The sequence below is a fragment of the Excalfactoria chinensis genome, chromosome 2 (genome assembly GCF_039878825.1).
Source record: "Excalfactoria chinensis isolate bCotChi1 chromosome 2, bCotChi1.hap2, whole genome shotgun sequence".
Lineage (NCBI taxonomy): Eukaryota > Metazoa > Chordata > Aves > Galliformes > Phasianidae > Excalfactoria > Excalfactoria chinensis.
Genome location: NC_092826.1, coordinates 17,568,077 through 17,588,908, shown reverse-complemented (window position 1 = coordinate 17,588,908; position 20,832 = coordinate 17,568,077).

Sequence of the window (20,832 nt, the reverse complement as noted above, 5' to 3'; positions counted from 1 at the left end):
ACCATAATGAGGATTCAAGAAATTTATTTTCCTGAGATGGACTTAGTCAGGAGTACCAAGGCAAGTGAGGGACTCAGATGCTGAAGATGTAAACTTTTTCCAAAGGAAAACATTTATGTGACATTGTCAACTGCTCAGGAAAGGAAAATGGAGGTTGATGAGGTTTTTGACTGAAAATAATGCAGAATTAATATATTTTCTGATTACATATGTCTATAGGAATTCTGAGTAGCTCTATCCTACAACATTATTAAGAATAAAGAATTGTCCATCAGAGCAGCCTTGTTCTTGTTGCAAGAATTCAAGACCAGACAGAAGAGGAGAATCAGAGTCAAAGAATTGTAGGGGTTAGAAGGCACCTCCAGAGATCATCAAATCCAACCCCCTAGCAAAGCAGGCCCTCTGCAGCAGGCTGAACAGGTAGGCATCCAGGAGGGTCTTCAGTATCCCCATAGAAGCAGAAGTCTTATGCAGGTGAAGTTAACTCCAAAAATGTGAACCTGCAGTATATTGTTCCTGGCTGAAAATGAGGGTGACAAATCAAACCATAAATCCAATTTTACTTATTTAAAATTGCATTTATGAAACTCTGAATAACTTCTAATCAATTTATTTATTGTTTCCCTCAAATCAAAATTAGCAAATTGGTTCACCAATCAATTTTGATCATCTGAAATTTTTCTTATTAAATGAGTTCTTTCTAATTACTTACATGTGATGTCCATATATTTTTAAAAAATCAAAAAGTTACCACATCTATGAGTAGTAGAATGAAAAACCAACAAAATAAAAACAATCCGACACCCCCTCAGAAAATTCCACAAAATATTATCTGTCAAAAAAAATAAAAAATAAAAAAATTAAAGATAACTAAGTATCCTTGTGCCAGCAAAACTGGTAGCTTGTTAATGCCATTTCCAATTCCCTCACAATGAAGCCCACTACCCAGCTTCTTTCTGCAAATTAGAGAATTGTTCAGTCTCAAAGTTAATACTATCCTTCTCCACTGCAACTTTTCACTGGAAAGCCAAGTAGTAGCCCCAAAATCTGGCTAGGTATTTCTAATCTTGCTATTCTGAGTTTTCAGAGTAGGCAAGCCTGTTTCCTGTTGTCACATGATATACTGAGTGGATTTTCTGTGGACCCTAGTGTTTGTGGTAACTACAGTCTCACAATTTTGGGTGAGAAACAGGACGGTTATTCTTTAGTTATACTAAGCCTTAGGGTCCCAGCAGCCCTGCTCATTTCTGCAGTCTCAAGAAGCAATTTAGATTTGCTTTGAAGTTATATCAGAATTTGATAATGGAAGCTGAGGCAACCAGCTGTCATTATAGCTAGGAAAAACAACTTTTATCCTAAAACAAGCCAGCCTTCTTGTAATGCTAGACAAAGATAACAAAAACATTCAGAAAAAAAGCTTTGTCCAGATTTTATAGAAGTTGTATTACAGTAGAAGAAGATGACCTTTACTTTCTTTTCTTCTCTCAGCTCTTCCATGAAGCCATGATTTGATAGGTCAAATCTTTCAGCAGCATTAATAGCTCAATCACCCATCTGCTCTCTAAGACCCATGATACAACTTCAATTTCTTGAGTACTAACACAGTTGTCTAAGTTGATGATGTGGTCATGGTAATCAAACGGATGGTGCTTTCTGTTCATTATTTTTTTATTTATTTTTCAGTCAGAGAGTCAGAGGAAAGAGAATTTTTAACTGTGTATCTGATAGTAAAGTTTAAGCTGGGGAAAAGGCATGAGCTATTTTGTTGAAACTTCTGAGAGAAACACATATCGGCTTCAGTCCAAAATGAGATTCTCATTTTTATGGAGTGCCTCTTTTCCTTTGGCTTCTTGGCTACGCTTTACTAGCAATGAAAAAACAAGCCCTGCTTTTATTTTCAGTGGAACCAGGGTTTTACCTCAAGTTCAGTTCTGTAAGAAAGAATACCACCAAGCCTTGGAAAAAAACAATTCACTCAGAAGCCTAGAAAGGTAAAAATGAATTCAAGAAAAAGAGAGAACAATGAGACAAATAGAAGTTTATGTTCTCGTAATAAAATAATCTCATTTCAGAATGATGAAAAATCAAGATACCTGATAAGCAATTAGAATTCCAAATATTTGCTATCTCTGGAATATCAAGTAGGAGAAGATAATACATCACAGGCCCTTCATGCCCTATAACTAAACTAAATACAGACTTGCGCAGCTCAGAGAAAAGGCACAGAAGTATTTTCAGTACAATATTGAAACACTTCAATGTATCAAAATCAAAAATGCTGTGAGCCTCTGAAAGCCGAAGGCCATTCCTTCAGATGAGGTGTCAGTAATAAACTCAGGTCTGGCTTTCAACTCAGCCTCAAATAATGAGCAAAATCAAGTAATAGGTCACCTAAAATGCCTTCCAGAACTAAACTGCGGAGATATGCTGTAAATCTACTACAAGTGTAGAGAATTTTTCTTTTTTATTACCAATGACAGTTTATAAAATGAAATACTATTGTTATAATAGTATGGTATAACAGTTTATGATGGAAAGATTAAAGGCGATATTTTTTTCTCCTTCAATTTTGACAGTAACACATAATTCCATTAGAAGCACCTCAGTGTGGGTGTTTTTATCTTTGACAGTAACTGCAAAATCAGTTTTTTTTGTTTGTTTGTTTGTTTTCTTGACAACCAAGCCTAGAATGCAGTTAAGAGAAATTTAAATATTCACATTCAGTTTTGTTTTTGTTCTTTCCTAGGAGAAAATTAATTTTCTTTTTAAGATCAAAGGTACAAAACAAAGTATTAATTTAGTTTTTAAGCATTTCTGACTGATGTGAATATATAGCATGCTTGTAATTTCAGTACTCCATCTCAGAATTACTTCAAATTTTTTTTGTTGTTGTAATGTGTTCAAGTAAAGAAATCTGTACTCCATGTAAGAATTAATTTCATGCAGCTAGATGAAAGTTTTGTTTTCAGTCACTTTAAATTATGTCTTTAGGTATCGAAAACTAGCTAATCCTTGAACACCAATACATTTCTTATGTATCCATTACTTTTCATGTTGTGAGGAAAAATAAAACTACAGTATGAGACAAAACGATAAACAGCATAAAACAAAAGCACAAAAAATCAAAACACAGTAAAACAAACAAATTGAGGGGGCTTCAGTTTTTTTTTATATGGTCTCAGTACAATTTTCCATTGATAACTGTTTGAAATAACAATAAAATGAAAGAAAAAAAGGAACTATCAGTATTAAAAATAATGCATAATATGCTGTTATACTTCAAAGTAAAAATGCTATGCAGAAGAATAGAATATTCTTTCCTGTCTTTATTACTGTCATCTTAGATATTTTGTAGGGTATAACGAAAAAAAAAAAAAAGTTAATTTAAATGAACAATCATTTAAACACTCTTTTAGAAACTTATTTATTATTTACTCTTCTTGTGTTTTAACTGATAAAATAAGAGGTAGAAATCTGTCTGAATTCTGTTGCTATGATATCTTTCTCAATCATATTTGAGTGTTTGTTGTTTTAAATCTTATACGATTGAAGACTGGCCAACATGCACAGTTGGAAATGGGCAAAATTAAAAATAACTCTGGAACTAAATCAGAAAGGAATGGAGGTTATGTTCATGAAGTTAAGATGCCTAAAAAAAATGTAGCACATTATATAAACAAGAGTATTTGTCATAGAAACAAGTTGAACACATTTTTAGTGGGATCCTTTCATGAAGGATTTTGAAGGAATTGTCAAAATGACTTTTGTACTTTGCATGGAATATACAGGTTACTCACAGAAATCACAAAGAATAGAAAACTAGTATGAAATAAAGCTTTTTTTTTTTTTTTTTTTTTTTTTTTTTTTTTTTTTATTAAACCATTTTTCACTTAGGATTTTTGGCCCTAATCTTGTCCTTATTAAGATTAGTGGCAAATATCCCATTGCTTTTTATATTAAAAATCTAAAGTGTTTATGATTTTCAGGTAAACCTGGAAATAAAAGTAATCAGCCTCAAATGTCTCTGTCTGGTAATAAGGAACACAAGTTCGCTGAATTTTTATTCTGATCTTCAAAAATGTTATCAGTGGGAAAAAAATATATATATATAAATAAAAAAAATTGAGCTTATCTCAAATGTGCTGAGAGCCCAGTATTTTTTTCTGTCGCAGAGAAGACGGAAGATCTTGGAGAAGTTCTGTTCCGTTGAGTTTGTACTAACTCTCCAGTAACAATCACAAACTTTTAATTATATAATGGGTGATGATGTAGTCTCCATGATGTCTGATTGTAGAAAATTTCTTGATTTTTAAATATTCTTTCAAAGTATTTTAATATGTGATTAGAGAATGGGGAAGCTGGGAAACTTAAAGCCAGAATGCTGTGGGACAGAAGAACTGACTCTTTTTTGCCTGAGTTCCTGATGGAGGAAATCTATTTTGGTTGGGCCTTGGAGAAGCACTGGGGGTGTGTGGTTGAACTTGTGCCCTCTCTGCTAACCTGACAAAGACAAGCTGTAGCTAGGAAGCCTTCTTGCAGTGTCTGGTTGCTCTGTTTCCAATTTCTCAGCTGTAAAGTATGGATTGGGTTAGCAGCCCATTTATGTGATCTCTGAGTTTGTAGAGCATGGCTGGGTCACATCTGGCTAGTGATGACTGCAGACAAACTGAGCTGCACTCACCTGCTCAGGACGTGGCCTTTGCCTCTGACAGCACTCACTGGTAGCTGGAACAAATTGAATAATCTTGAACTTTATAAATAAAGTAAACAAATGCATTGAGGAAGAAAACAAACAGACCAGTGGTATTTGATTTTGACCCGGACTGTGTTATGACTATGGATGACCACAGCAAAAAATTATATTGAGTCATGTAAGAAAAATGTAATAGAAAAATTTATTTCTGAAATCATTCCTTGTGAAGAGTAAGTCAGTCTATTCATATTTACAATAAGACAAATTTACATTCAAGCCATTCCCCTTGGAAAGGGGAACTTTTTTTCCCACTCTGTTTTAAAGTGTTCATGAGTTATTTCTTTGATGTAGATGAGAGAAAACACTTATAGTTTTGGAATAAACTGGGGATACTCTTGAAATCTACGTCTACAATACAGTAGAGCTTGTGAAACTATTTCAGTGTGTGCTTCCCCATGGAAATGACAGAGCATAAATCTACAGTTGTAGCTAAGGGAAAGAATGTTATAAATGAGCTCTGACAATGTGATTTTAAAACTGAAATGCCCAGACATGAGTCTGTACATGTTGTTTAATCCTGCATTTTATAGCATTAGTTTTAACTGGTAATAAAAGAGTTGTTTAATATTCTTCTTGACTGATCAAGTCCTTGTGGTAAAGTATATAGATATGAAGTTATGCACAAGAACTTCTCAGAATCGTCATAAATCAAAAGAATTGGTGGGGAAGTAGGTAACATGAACTTCTTTACTACCATACTGAATTATGATTGCATCTAATTCAGAAGCTCTACATGCCTAGAACAGACTTAATAGAGAATTCTGGCCTCTGTGATCATTTGCAAAGACTAATTTTATTTCCATTGTGGGAAGAAAACCAACGGAATACACTAAAAATAAATGGATAGAGTGACTTTTAGAAATGAATTTATTTTAATTTCTTAGCTCGAAGAAATGTAATTGGAAAAAACAAATGAGCTGCTTTCTGTATAATGTAACATAGAGAACTTATATGGTATACCTATTACTAAAACAGTAAATAGTACTGTTGCTAACAAACCTAAAAATTTTAAACTGATGTTTGCTTCGAAATTAAACCAGTCTTCTTTCTTCTTTCTAAGTACAACTTTCTTTTATTATTTCTCTTTTATATTTACTGTAAGGTGAAATATATTTTTTGCTGTTATTTTCGTACTTCCTGTTTTACATTTACAGACATGAGATTTGCTTGTTATGTTTAAGAAGTTGTTAGCACAAGCCACTCCTATCAGAATCTGACAGTGACTCCTCAAAGCCCAATAATCTTCTTTGATAACCACTTTTTCTACAGACACATAAAATTCAATCTTGCCTGCATGAGCAAAATAAGTAAGCTTTAATTGTCCTCTGGAAATTACTTGATGTCCCAGACAGAATTACTTCTCTACGTGATTTAAGTATAATGATTTCAGTGTGTCAAAGAGACTTCCAGTAAAGACTGAGGAAAAGAGGCCACTGAAGTCAATAAGCCCTGAATTAGAGCCTTGGATTTGGTTCATCTCTGATCCCATGGGTAAAATAACAGTACTTCAAAAATAAATAAGTGGAAGTCATCTTTTAAATTAGAACAAAGGGTCAAGCCAAATCTTCAGTTCTCTGATAATGAATGTATAAAATTTGCTCAAAGATCTTCTGTAGGAATAAAGATTAGAAAAAAGTTTTCTTATAAATTCTACTTTGCTTGTCATAAGACATAAGTGAATATTTGCAGTCACCATATCAGTTTTTCATCTTAATGAGTTTAAAATTTTTTGCTCTTGTGACAAAGATTTTGTACCTATCATGGTGAATATAAGAAAGTGGCAACATAAAGGCTGATACCTAGGACTTCCTTTCTTCCATCTGCATCTTTCAGATTATGTTACTTTGTGATCAAAAGAATTTGAAAGGCCCTCCATTTAAAAATCTGAAGGAAAGGCTACATTAAATTCAGGAAGGGTGAGGATCTGGCGATGGAATGCTGTGTGGCTTGTATGAACAAGATGTAAGCCTGTGAGTTAGTTACATACATTGACAATGCCAGTAGGGTCAACCTGTAGAAGGTTGCAGCTTAGATAGCAAAATTCGTTTAACAGTGAGCTTACCAGCACAGAATTATCTTGATGGCATTATCATGAAATTCCAGCTTTCCACTTGGAAATCTTTGACCTTCTGCTGCACAGCTGAAGACCTGCTAGAAAAACCTGCCATTCTTCTGGTAGCCTCAAATAAAAATGTTTAATCCATATGGATGCCTTAAATAAAGAGGAGACATTCAAAATAGTATTTAAATATAATAATTTTTATTTAAAATATAATATTTTTTATTTAAAATGTATATAAGTTTATGTTTAAATTTAGTATTTAAATACATCTACACTGATCATTCAAGGAAAGAATGATAATCACTTGATACAGATGTGGATTCTTATTATATTAGCAGTCATAATGGTGGACTACTGTAGCCAGAACACACACACACACACACACACACAAAATTACTTTCTTTTCATGCAAAACTTTCTGTAATTAATATCAGAAATGGAGAAGTTACCTGTGTTCAGAGAATACATAGAAATACAGTTTTGAACTGTAAAAAAAAAAAAAAAACAACAAAAGGAGGTTTCATCAGGATCGCCAAGCATGCCAAGGACATCAAGGACCACAAGAAGGGCTTTTACAGATATATCAGCAACAAAAGTCAGAGTAGAGAAAATACGGATCTTCTAATGAGTTGAACAGGTAACTCAGTCACTTGGGATAGTGAAAAGGACAAGGTAGTCAATAGTTTCTTTGCCTCAGACTTTACCAGCAAGACCACTATCAAAAAATCTCTGGCCCCAGAGGTGACAGGATCAAGGCAGGGGCTTGAGGAGACTGAATATTCATAAGTCCATGTGTCTTGACTGGGATGCATCCATCAGTGCTGAGGTATCTGGCAGGTGTGATTATGAGGCCACTTTCTATAACCTTTTCTAGATCATGAAATCTGTGATAAGTGCTCAAAAACTGGAGGAAAGAAAATGTTGTTCATATCTTCAAGAAAAGAAAGGAGGATCCAGGAAACTATGGCCCAGTCAGCCTCTCCTTGATCTCTGGCAAGGTTATGCAATATCTAATCCATGATTTCCTTAGACCTCCTCATACTTCTATTATCATTACTTACAAAAAGACTTACTTATTATTCATAAATACACAAATTACTTATATAAGGCCTACTTATAAAAGCATTTTTTGTTGTCTGACACCACCAACTCATGGGTATGAACAGAGGCAATATGTAGGCTTGGGAAGGAGAAGAATACTTACCTAGTTTTGCGACCACTATTATGTTTTTCAGATCCCTGCAAATATCTCATAAAACATGATACATTAAATTTACAAACTGAAAAATAAGTAAGATAATCTGCAGATGTGAATGGTACTTCAAAAGCTGCTTTTCAGCAATTTATGATTGAGTTTGTTGTTCAGAGGGTGAGAAAAATACCATTTGTAGTTGAGAAAATGATATTATTCTGTATAATATATCAATAATTTTCCATAATTTACAATGTAATTTTAGGGTAATGAGAGGTCAGAAAACATGCATTATAAGAAAATTAGTTATGTTGGCCTGTAGTACTTTAACTTGACAGGATATACTTTTTTTTCCCCTGTTCCTTCATAGCAATGATTTATCTTCCTTAGTGATTAAAAAATGTAACTTACTATTTTTACTGTACTGAAGATGATTCCATTCTAACAGACAGTGTCAAGAGCAAATAGCTTTAGCTGATATGGACAATATATCACTTGCAAAGAATTCTAAGCAGAGGTGTTGATAAATATGTCAGTATTTGGCCTTCTTTCCAACACCTGTCTAGAGATTAAACAGGATGTAGTTTGTGCTTTGTCATTTACACTATGGATGAATTTGGCTTTCAAGCATAACTCAATAACCTTAAAATACACAGTAGATAAACATTAAATACCAGGCTATCAACAATCATATTCTTTAGTGGACTAAAAGATGACAGGATGCCAATATGATAATGAAGCCATCACTAAGACTGGTTATTTCATTTTCCAGAATAACAACTAATGACAATTAAAAGCTATGATTTTCCTTTGTCATTTCTAGTCATTTTTTTGGGGTATCAGTTGGGTAATATTGCTTCTCACACCTCATTTCCTAGGTAGCTATTAGAACTATGACACTTTCAATCGCCAGATGTTCCTGTCATCAGCCTGACCCTGCAAAAAAATTTAAACCAAAAGCTGTCTCTTGTGATTCCTTTATTTTCCTTAGCAGCAGAAATAAGAGAGAGCGATGAGTGTTTTATGGGTCTGAACATATGAAGACTGTCAATTTATGACTACTACTTTCATTTGAAATTTGCAGCCTGTTCTGGTGTTCTTAGGTATTAGTGCTTTCCAAAATTCTGCATGGATCTGTTTGAATTCTGCTTCAGCTCAGAATCTGTATGAAGGCTTATATTATATGAGTATAGAAAATCAACCCAAGGTTGCTCATCAGCAGAGCTCCCAATGGAGTCAGCACAGGGGAGTAAGCATGGTGATGCAGTGCAGATGCAGTCTTCCCTTCCCTTCCCTTCCCTTCCCTTCCCTTCCCTTCCCTTCCCTTCCCTTCCCTTCCCTTCCCTTCCCTTCCCTTCCCTTCCCTTCCCTTCCCTTCCCTTCCCTTCCCTTCCCTTCCCTTCCCTTCCCTTCCCTTCCCTTCCCTTCCCTTCCCTTCCCTTCCACATGATATAAAGTATTTTACGTGCATTGAATATAGGAGCAATACTTCTATGTAGAATTGATTTTAAAATGGAAACTATAATCAAAATATATCTGTGGTGTTCAAAATAATGAAATATGCACAAATATTTTGTTTTATTCATATTTTCTACTACAAGAACAAGGCCTAATGTAAAAAAAATGTAAAATTCAAAATGTGTTTAGAATTCTTTTCAAAAGGAAATAAAATTATATCAGATAATATATTTCTGTAGCCTCAGAATTCAATCTGTTATTTTTTATTTATTTTTAACATAAATTCTAAAATTAAGCACAAAGTAAATAGGTACTTTGTGTAGCAATTGTATTGCAGCTGGCAGATACACAGGTGCAGTAGCCCAGTAAGTATTAGCTCAAATATGACTTAGTCTTGAACTTTTTGCAGAATGACAGGTTGAAAATAGTCACTTTAGAAGTATAGAGATGGCATTAACATTGATGATAAACATTTTTAAAAAAAAATTCCTATACATGTCTGTGCTTAAGAAATGAAGAAATCCATCTTCTGTCAAACAGAGCAAACAAAGTTTTCTTTATTTTGGGGGGTAGGATGCAGAGTGTTAGTAATGTGCAGAATGTCTTTAGAGGGTTTCCAAAAGTTCACATATGACAGTGTTGACATACAGAGAATTAACATATCACGAAGCACTGTAACAATAAGAAAGTAGTATTCTATTATGCGTAGGATTTTACTCTTTTCTTTCCTCACCGTGGTATTTATTTACTGTCTGATCATTGCTTATCCCTTAGGATATTTTAAGTGATCAATAATACGTAACATTTCTGATGATTTTGAAATAAATAAAATACAATAAAATAAAATAAAATAAAATAATAATAAAAAAAAAGCTCAAGATTGCAAAATTGAACCCTTTGCTTGTCATAGAGATAATACCTCTATGAAAACCTGAACAGTAGGCAGTCGGCTTTACTGGCATCCATGGTCATTCTACCTGCATAAAGAAACCTCTTTCTCGCATGTAAATCTCCAGTACGAACTGGCTTCCTACTTTCAAGTAACATATAGGTTCCTTCCAACTCAAATGAATCTCTGATACTTTGATTCTCTGATTCAACATTGTTTTTCTTTTTGTAGTACCTACTGCCAGACCCACAAGTTATTTATTTCTCCTGCAGATGTGCTGTTCTGGCTAGTTTCTGCACTGAGATATATTTTTTTTGCCATCTGCATATGCATGATTGTTAGTCTGGCCTTTTCTTAGGAAATGTGTTCTACAGCTGAAGAAAGAACTGGTATAGACATAGCTGACAATTGCATTATTGATTTCATTGTAATTTTATGTGCAACATTATCTGCTTCAGGAATTTTATGCAAAAGATTCAAAAGATGTGATTGTAATTTTCAACTATAAAGTCTTTTGAACATCTCCAGCTGAGGTTATGGTCATCAGTTTGAATGGTTTTCTACTGATAAAACTTAAGAAAACAGCTCATCCCATGATTGAATATATATCAATTATAAATTTACATTTCTGCCTTTGTAGCTATTTAATTTTAATCCTGCTCCCTAGATCTCACTTTTCTAGCATTTTATTACAATTATTGATGTTCTGTGCTTAAAAATTTAGCAAAGTATTCTTAGAAAGAAAATCATTTTCTGTTAACAAGTGTAGTAATGTGGATTTATCACTGTGCCTATGTAAAATAAACACACAGGAAAGAGCAAGAAATATATTTCTATTACCATTTACAAAGAAACATGTTAGTTCTGTTTACACCATTGTCTGAACAATTGTTCTTGTCACCATCTACATCCAGAAAGCTATGAGCTTCCTCCTTCCTTCTCTAGTGTTTTCCTTTTTGAAGAACCTGTTGGCCTCTTGTCTGCAAGCCTTTGATTGAATAGAAAATCCCAGTCAAGGAGGCTCTTGAGCTCCCATTGAAAGCTTTACAGCATTAAAGATTGAAGCTCTGAAACACCTTTCCTTAGTAAGTACATGCAAACACCTTAAATTTTCCCTGCCTTATGCTACTAGGAATTACCAAAGAATCAGAAATGCCCAGAGAACTAAAGACAACAGAAATATTAATTAAAATAAATGCTTTTCTGCCTTCACTATTGACATGCTGATAAGTTTGATGCATTTGGTAGCACTACTTGTGACCATAATTTTGCTGGTAAAATTACAGGATTTTTTATATTTGTGCTTTCCCTGAGATCAACATTTGTGTATTGGAGCATGAATGATGGACTCATGCTACTGGGATAACTCACCCAGCCTGTGGCATACTCCTAAAAGCAGGAGCATATTTGCTTCCCTTCTTCCTGCATGTCCTGTACACACTCTGTCATTATACGTTAGCAGGGATGGAGCATTTTCCCTTACATTATACGGAGGTGTCAAACCATACGTTGAAGGAAGTTTATGTTGATCATACAACACCAATGTCAGTACGCTTCTATCCCATTTCCCTCCCACTTGAGTGCTTACTGCCTTTTTCCACACTCTGAGTGGAATCCTTTTACTGGTGGTTTAGAACTGTAAGGAATGACTAAAGATACCATTTCTATTTATTGGAATGACATGATATGACTCAGACTTTTGAGTTAGTACTTCATGGCAGAACTTCCATCATGTAATGATATCAAGTTCCTGTTTGTAGCACTACTGTTCACTGGATAACATATTTAAATAGGAGTGATATTTGTGGTTATCAACCTAGTCACTAAAGTAGGACAGATTTTTCCTAACGTTCTGTCTCACGCTAAGGCAGTTAAGAAGATTAGTTTAAAAAACCTGAATGAAAACGGTGGCACTTTGTCTGCCAAAGTGGGGTTAGTTAACATGTTTTAAAGGAGTAGACTGCATAATATATTTAAAAATATAAATAGCCTTGCCTTATATCTGTCGTAGGACCTATCATTCTCTGTCAGCAACCATTGTTTTCAGAATTGTACAAGTGTTGATCCTGAAAATGCAGTGTGAGAAGTAGAAGTGTCAACAGCTTCTTATGTTTTGCCCTAGATATCACATGGACATATACTGATTATTTCTGCACTCCTTCACATACTGATATTCAGAAAGACATGAACAGAAGTCAGATCCCCAATGGAAAAGGTTCATGACAACTTCAGAAATACCCCTGTAGTAATGATTGAGCTGGCCTTCCTTCTTACCAAAGCCCTCTGCACTTCGGCTTGTCATGGTTTAGCTGTTAGCAGACACTAACCAGAGAAACTGTACAAATCTGAAATGAAATGGAGAGGTTCAGTGGTTCTTTCAGGTTGTTCATGCTGTGAATAGAATTTGTAACCTTATCACACAGACTAGAAACAGGTTTTTTTGTTTTGTTTTGTTTTTTTTTTTTTGTTTGTTTGTTTGTTTTATTATTATTATTAGAATTTTCATTGCTCTCCTTATATTTTCAGTTATCTAGAATCATCCTAACATTCAAAGGCTAAGTCAGAATTAAGACTGTAATGTGGAAAGTAGTACACAGGAACAGAATAATCTCTGTGTCTGAGTATTCACATGATCCTGATCTGTCCTCCTGAAGACTGAACTTCTGACCTAGACCCTTTATTCTCTAAAAGTAAATATGAAATCCTATGAAATCTTCAGGCTCTTCTGTGGAATCTTTTTACTAAGATGTCTGTTTCTAGGCTCAGTTAAGCAATGTAACAAAACAAAATACCATTGTTTTGGTTTCCTTGTGTGTCAGAAATGAAGAAGTGGATGCACTTCTGAGAAAACCTCAGCAACAGAATCATCAAATAATTAAGGTTGCAAAAGGCCATTAAGATCATCTAGTTTGGCAATCAGCCCATTGATATAGTAATATTTCCTCCATTAATCAGATATTTCGTATTTCCAAATGAAAATGGGGAAAAACGTCACACACCAATTTTGATCATTGTAAAAGATCCTAGTTCTTTGTAGTTAGTAGCATTCTGAAGAGTTATGATTAGTTTATCATCTCATTTCTTGGTGTTTTTTTTTTTTTTTTTTTTTTTTTTTTTTTTTGAGTTCTATTGGCAATAAAAAAAAAAATAAAATATTGCCCATTACTCTTTATAGGGCAGAGGAAAAAGACATGGGAGGCATATAAGGCTAAATAAACTAACTACACATATATTTTGTTTATTATACATATTTTTGAATTCATTGTTTTGTTTTTTTTCCTGTTGTTTCCTGTTAACTGAGTTTAAGGTAATTCTCTCATCACTTTGTAAATAATCTGCACAGAAATAATTTTTTTATACAAACCATGCAGAAGGCATCTCCCTTTCTAGTTGTGAAGATGTTTTAAATCATGTCACAGTCCAGAATTTGCACTTGGTGCTATGAATTACTGTTCTGGTGATTAAGTGCTGCCAGGTACTGCTCCCACTCACAGCAAGTCCATCATTTATATCATTTATACATCTATATCTGGCACAGCCCTGGCTATAACCAACAAGCCCTAGACACAATTTAGGGCTTAGCATAGGCTAGAAACCATTCCAGGTGAGTAATCTGAATATGGCCTACCACTTTTTGAAAGGAAACAGAATTTAAGATGGACATGGGCTCTTTCATGCCACCTGGTCCAGAGCGCATCTATTCTGCAGGGACAGTTGTTTTAGGAAAGTACAGGATGTTTCTAATGAATGTAAATACTTTTCACTGGTTGTATGCCTATTATAAAGATATTAATATTTTGCAGTGTCTTCTTTCTGTTCTGTAATATCTGACAAAGGTTTCATGAATATATATGTACCTGTTACTGCATGTGAGGTATTGCAGCACTCATAGAATTTTAATGAATATTCTGAACATTAATTTTAATTTTTAATACACAACATAAAAATACAAAAAGATAAGCTAAAATTATATAATTTATTTGATGTTGCATGCAGTAATTTAATACTGAATACTGAAATTCAGCAGAATCCTAATGTCATGCTATTGCAGTCCCAAAAGTACTGCCACTAGAAAAATACCTCAGCATACTTCAATTTCAACTTCTCTGTGCTTACACAAAATGTTTACTCTGAACTAGATTTAATTGTAGAATTATTTACAGAATCTTTATAAGTTTACAGGCTTCTCCTGGATCAGTTCTGGTAAATTGTTTTGCAGTTGTGGTGTTTGTTCCCCTCTACTCAGCTCTTGTGAGGTTCCATCAGGAGTACTGTGTGCAGGCTTGGAGCCCATAGGACAAGAAGCAGAGCTCTTCTTTGTGCCTAGGTATACTAGAAAGAAATAAAAACGTTTTATGCAGTAACTTTATTGAAGACATTCTGAGAATCAGATTTCCACAGTTTTGATTGCTGAGAGCTAATGTTTTCTCTATTCCACTTTAACACAGTATTGTATTCATAATCCTGATTAAATTTCACCCTCTAAGAGTTGCAAAGCTGCTAAGAACCTAATAAAATATTTCTGTGGAACAGACCAGGATCTAGACTATTTAGACTGTACAAAATTCTGAATTATCCAACTTTAACAAACAGAAACTAAAGCAGGTTTCAGCAATGACTTGAAGGCATTTCTAACTTTTAATTTCTTGTAACATTCTCTGAATCGAAAGCAAAAATATGTTTCACACAAATAAAGATACAGAAATCCATATCAGTAATTTTATTGCCATGCGAACTGAAAAATTATGAAAATGAGTCTTTTCATAGATTTCAGATTTCATTATGTCCTCTTATTTTGTCCTCAGCGAGAATTTTAAGATACAAAATGATGTATAACACAGCCCCATTTCTTTTGTTGTTCAGTAATTTTGCCTGAAATATCCTATTCCATACCTTCCTTCATTCATTCTCGTATGTGATGAGGTGCTGGAATAGATTGCCCAGTGACACTGTGGGTGCCCCATTACTGTAGGTGTTTAAGACCAGGTTGGATGGGACACTGGGCAATCTGTTCTAGCTCTTGATCTAGCAATTGACAACCCTACCTGCAGCAGGGGGTTGGAACTTGATCCTTGAGGTCCCTTCCAACTCAAGCCATTCTGTGATTCTGTGATTTTATTTGTCATTTTTCCATCAGGCATTACATAACTCAGTATTTCAAAAAACACTGAGAGCTCATACCTGACTTTGTACTTAATTTAGAGAGCATACATTCTTAAACCTACTGTACCTGGGCAAGCAGATCTTGGTCACCCCGCCTAAGCATGGACTGAAGACTACTGACTTCCACAGTTCTCTTCTAACTACAGTCATGATCTGTTTCTGTGATATGACCCAGAGCTGACCCAAGATTGACCTTGATTTCTTTGATGCTCTGAAGCATTCCTGTCTATCAGAAATGATATTTTTAAATTTTGGTTGACAAGAGATTCTTTCATATCCTGATAAATATTAACTTGTGTCAAGTATTCATACTGTGTTACTTCCGCTCTGAACTAACGAAAACATCTAGGACTCCAGTACGTCTGCTTCTTAAAAAACTTTGTGCAGAGAAATATGCACTGGGCCACTTTCTTACTCACTGTAGAAGGGATGTAGGTGTAAACAATAACTGTGAGAATTTTTAAATAGGAAAGAGGTGGTTTGTGAAAGAGCCAAATGCAATAAATGTTGAGGTACAAATGTCAAGGCACACAATTTATGTAATGGAAAGAGGTATTTGGAAGATATTACAGATGAAGAACTTGTGGGAAAGACATACTCAGTTTTTTCCTCCAAACTTTTTAGAGGAAATCTTGACAAATATTTCAGATGAAATTTTTAGGATAGTCTACCCTTATTCCCCAGTGTCTTATAGCCCCACTAGGTTTGGTAAAGAAATAAGGCTTATTCAACTGTTGCCAGTTATCCTCTTAGCCTAATTGATTCAGTGTGCAAACTTATCCTGTGTCTCATCTTATCAATAGCTGAAGTAACTCCAAGTTGCTTAGACTTTCAAGTATCTCAAGCTCACTGTCATCAAATAGCTCTTTCTGTATTGCTCTTTTGTCTTTAAAAATGGAGATTACTGAAAAAGATGTCGTTCAACAGAAAGGCGAGTTAATTTTCTATTGTTAAAAAAAAAAAAAAAAAGGATAGCAGCTGAAATTTTTCCAAGAGACAAACTCAATGCTCTACTGAAAAATGAAAGAAAAACTTGATTGATATATCTTGATTTACAAATCATTTAATTGTTTTTTGACCATTTAATACCCTAATATCCTGAAGAGAAATTTAATAACTTTTGTAGCCCAGGTTGTTTATTGAGATCATGGTTCAAGAGAACACAATGGTAAAATGATAAATATTGATAAAATGGTGCGTGATTACAAATAGGGGTACTTTTTATTAGACAAAATAACTCTAAAACATTTAACAACTCTAAGACCTTTAATACTTTTATTCCTTTTCCCATGATTTGTGACCTAGCTGATGGTTGCTATTGAAGGGAATTTACATGCATAATGCAAAATGTCTGCAGAATAATCTTCTTTTTCTTTTGTTCTTATAAAATCAGATGTGACTTTATGTGTATTTTATATATATTTTCTTCTGCTTTTTCAGTGTAGGACAATCAATATTTTAGTATTCTATCTAGACTAATCTCAGGGGGCACAAGAGCCAGTCTAAATCTTTTGCTGTGTGTTTTTCTTAATCTTAAATTGTTTTCCTTTATTTTTTAATATATAATCCCTTCTTCTGTGCAAATCACAGTGTACTTGGATTTGTTGCATTGGATTTCACACCTCAGATCTTGCTAGCATGGATTCCAAATAACTAGAATTCTTCTAGCAAGGAAACTCCTACTTACCTCAGGAGGACTATGCCATTGCTAATATGTGATAATTCTATGTGTAGATGTATTCCATAAATTGAGGGTCTCTGTAATGGCTGTAATTACTGACAAATGTAAGTAATAAAGGTGTTTCCATCTATTCTTTGCAGTCCTTGTTAACATTGGAAATTTTGGGTAAACATATATATTTTATTCAGCTACCTTGTCAAAAATAATGTAGCACAGTTGTGGACTGGAGCGTCTATATACAACTGTATGTCATTATACTAAAAATATTTTGCTATGTTTCTTTTGGCATTTTATTACTACTGAGGCATAAAAATCATTTTAACAGTCAGAATAAGTGCAGTTTAAAATCCTCAAGTTAACCACTAGTTATCAGAGAGATAAGTGTGGCCTAGAAAAAAAAAATGAAAACTAGTAATAGGTATCATATAAGCCAACTAATAGAATTTTTTTTTCTTCTTTTATTTGTTTACTTTTTTTTTTTACTTTTTTTTTTTATTGGTTGTTTCAGTTAAAAATAAAAAAGACATAAAATATGCATTTCTGTTGTATGAAAACACTGCAAACTGAATTTCACAGAAAAGCAAAGAAATCCAGTCTGATGGTCAGTGCGTTCAAGTTCTATGTACATAAACTTTCTTGCAGGAATCAAATAATAAAGAGCACAGGCTGAGGTTTTCCATCTTTTGTAGCTGAACAGACTTCCAGAGAAGCATTCAGAATTTCTGCAAGACCTGCTGGTTTAAACATTGAACATCATTGAAAATTGTGGATAAATGTCATGAAAAATAAGCAAAAATATATGAAAGATGAGAGAGAACGAAATAAAAAGCTTTATGTTGGAAATTTTGGATGCTTAACAAAGTATTTCTTAATGACCATCTTTAGATGTAAAAAAGTCCACCCAGAGGATCAATAATTTTCATACAGAATTTGCTGTCTACTGATGCCTGTAATTCTCCAAGGTCCACTTGAATTTGGAAATGTTGGAAATAGGGATGTAGTAATTGTTCATGCTTTGCTTTGAACTAGGAAATTACTGAGTTGTAAAACTTCCATAAAGATCAGTTCTTTGCCTATAAAATAGACCAATGACTTAATGTTCTAATCTTACATTTTAAATTACAAAATTTGTCCAACTTTTTTTTTTTTTTTTTTTTTTTTTTTTTTTTTTTTTTTTTTTTTTTTTCAGTTAACATCTGTTTATCTTGAGCAGGCAGGTGGAGTCTAATTTTTACAACCAAAAATATTCGTACTACACGTTTGGGCTTACTAAATTCTAGGAGAAGGTTAATATAGCATTACAGGACTCACTGATGAAGGTAGTTGACATGATCTCATATCTTTGGAATATATGTTGTGTAAAGGGATGCATAAGGGTATTAATATATCAGTGTGGTTATAAATTGAGAGTGAAAGAGACACATTAGTTTTGTATTGGCTACCTGGACAAAGGTGAACATCATGCTTAGCTGATGGATTTGGGTTAGAATCATTGCCTCTGAATTCCATATTATTTTTAGTAAATGAACATAATTAGAAGATGTTGGAGAGCAATTTATTTCTCAGTGATTTCGGTGATTTGGTGTCTCTCCTCTCACCTCCATACCTCTTCTCACTGCTCATACAAAAGAAATACACACCTCAAACTTCTGTGCCTTAGGTATCTAAATTTAAACAAAATTATTCTAAGATGAATAAAATTCCATATATTAGTTTTATAAAGGAAATAAATTAAAATACATTTATTTTATAATGAACTATTTAACCCTATAATGTTAAGGTCAATTTTTAGCTCTTATAAGCCAAATCATTGTTTCACTTAAACTGATGCAAAACTGGAGAGAAGAAAATAGAAATGACAGAATCAGTAAAATGGAAAAATCACCTATTTTTGGGAGCTCCATCATAAAGTGGAAAAAGATGTAGCCATCTGTCAAACAAATAACACTACTAAAGCATTGCTTCAGCTTTGGAGCCTTTCAGATTCTCTATTTTTTCTGCAAAAAGAAACAAAACATATCTCCTGTCTCTTTCTTTTGTTTTAGTAATATGAAAAAAAGGGAAAACATTTGTTTTCCTAAATCTCAAAAGATCACCTGAAATATCAACTGAAGACAGAGGCAAGTACAAACATGCTTCATATTTTCAGGGTTGACCCTGAAAGGATACGTAAACTTCAGTTAAATGAAAAATTTTACCAGCAGCAAAAGTTGTGTCAGGGAGCTTTCAAGGCCTGTTAAAGAACTTACATTTCCCATATGTAAGGAGATTTTAGTAACAAAAACAAATCCTTTATCATGCAGAGATGGATCTATCCAACCACACACTATATTGACAGATATGTAAATTTCCTTTTGGAAGAAAATTTTAAGATATTTAATTCCAGAAATAACAGAGCAGAATTTTCCAAAAATATTTCATTGGAGGTTCAGAAATCCTCCAGCTGCCAAGTAACAAAGCTCCAAGAGAATCCGAAACTTTGGGAATCTTTGCAACTTCAACCTGCAAAGCTGTGACAGAGGCAAATACTTGACCTTAGGAAATATGAAGCTTTTCTAAAATCCTTCAGGAGACTTTTCAGGGTATATAGTTGGTGTGCCACTAACCAACAACTATTGCTGTTCTCATTTTCATAGTCCAGTGGAAATGATGTATTCCAATTCGAATTCTAACAGGTTTTTTGTTTGTTTGTTTTTAATTGGAAATTTGAGTAGAATTTAACCATCAGTTATACTTTTGTTGTCTCTCCCACAGGCAAAAAGACACATTCTTGGATTTTGACATTAATAAAATATTTACCATTTTACAAATGAATTTCATATTTACTCACCTTTACATTTTCCTGTTTTCTATATATCAAAAATTCATGACATAAATTCATTCTCAATATATTTAAATGAAAATTATTCATTAGCAATTTGGTCCCATAATGAAAAAAATAGACTTTTAAGACCAGTCACACTCCAGTAGTTACAGTGCCTGAATTTTTGTGATCGAATTCAGTCTTAAGAAGAGATTTATTGTGTAACGTTGGAACAATCTTGACACATTTTTTAACATTTAAAGTTAAATTAACTTAAGCCTTTACTTAACAGTACCATCTGGAGACTTTATTGCTAAGTAATTAAAATGATTAGTTTTTAACTTCTGGAAAATGTTTCTTTCAGGAAGGAAACAGATTTTTAATAAGTAAAAAATAAAATAAAATAAAAATTTTAAAAAAATACAAAACAAGTAAACAAAAAAGAAATCACAGTATCATGTGCATGACATCTCTGTCTAAGTGTCATAATTGCCAGACACAGAAGTTCTGGCTTACACACCACGTCAAACCAAATGAGAAAATATGACTAAATATGTATTTGGACCCCTAATTTTCCACTAAAATGTAATGTACTTCAACCAATCTGAAAACACAAGTGTATCATGAAGAGTAAGCAGTATTTGCCAGAGTAGGAACAGGTGGCATGAAATTAAACAGAAAAAATAAGATTTTAGCCACCTAGATAAATCTCTATGAATTAAACAAATGCTAAATGAAAGAAGAAATAAATGAAAGGAAAATGCTATGAAAATTTCTGTCTGTAAGATGTTTAGTGCCTGGCCCTGGACTTGCTCTTTGCAAGCTGGGGAC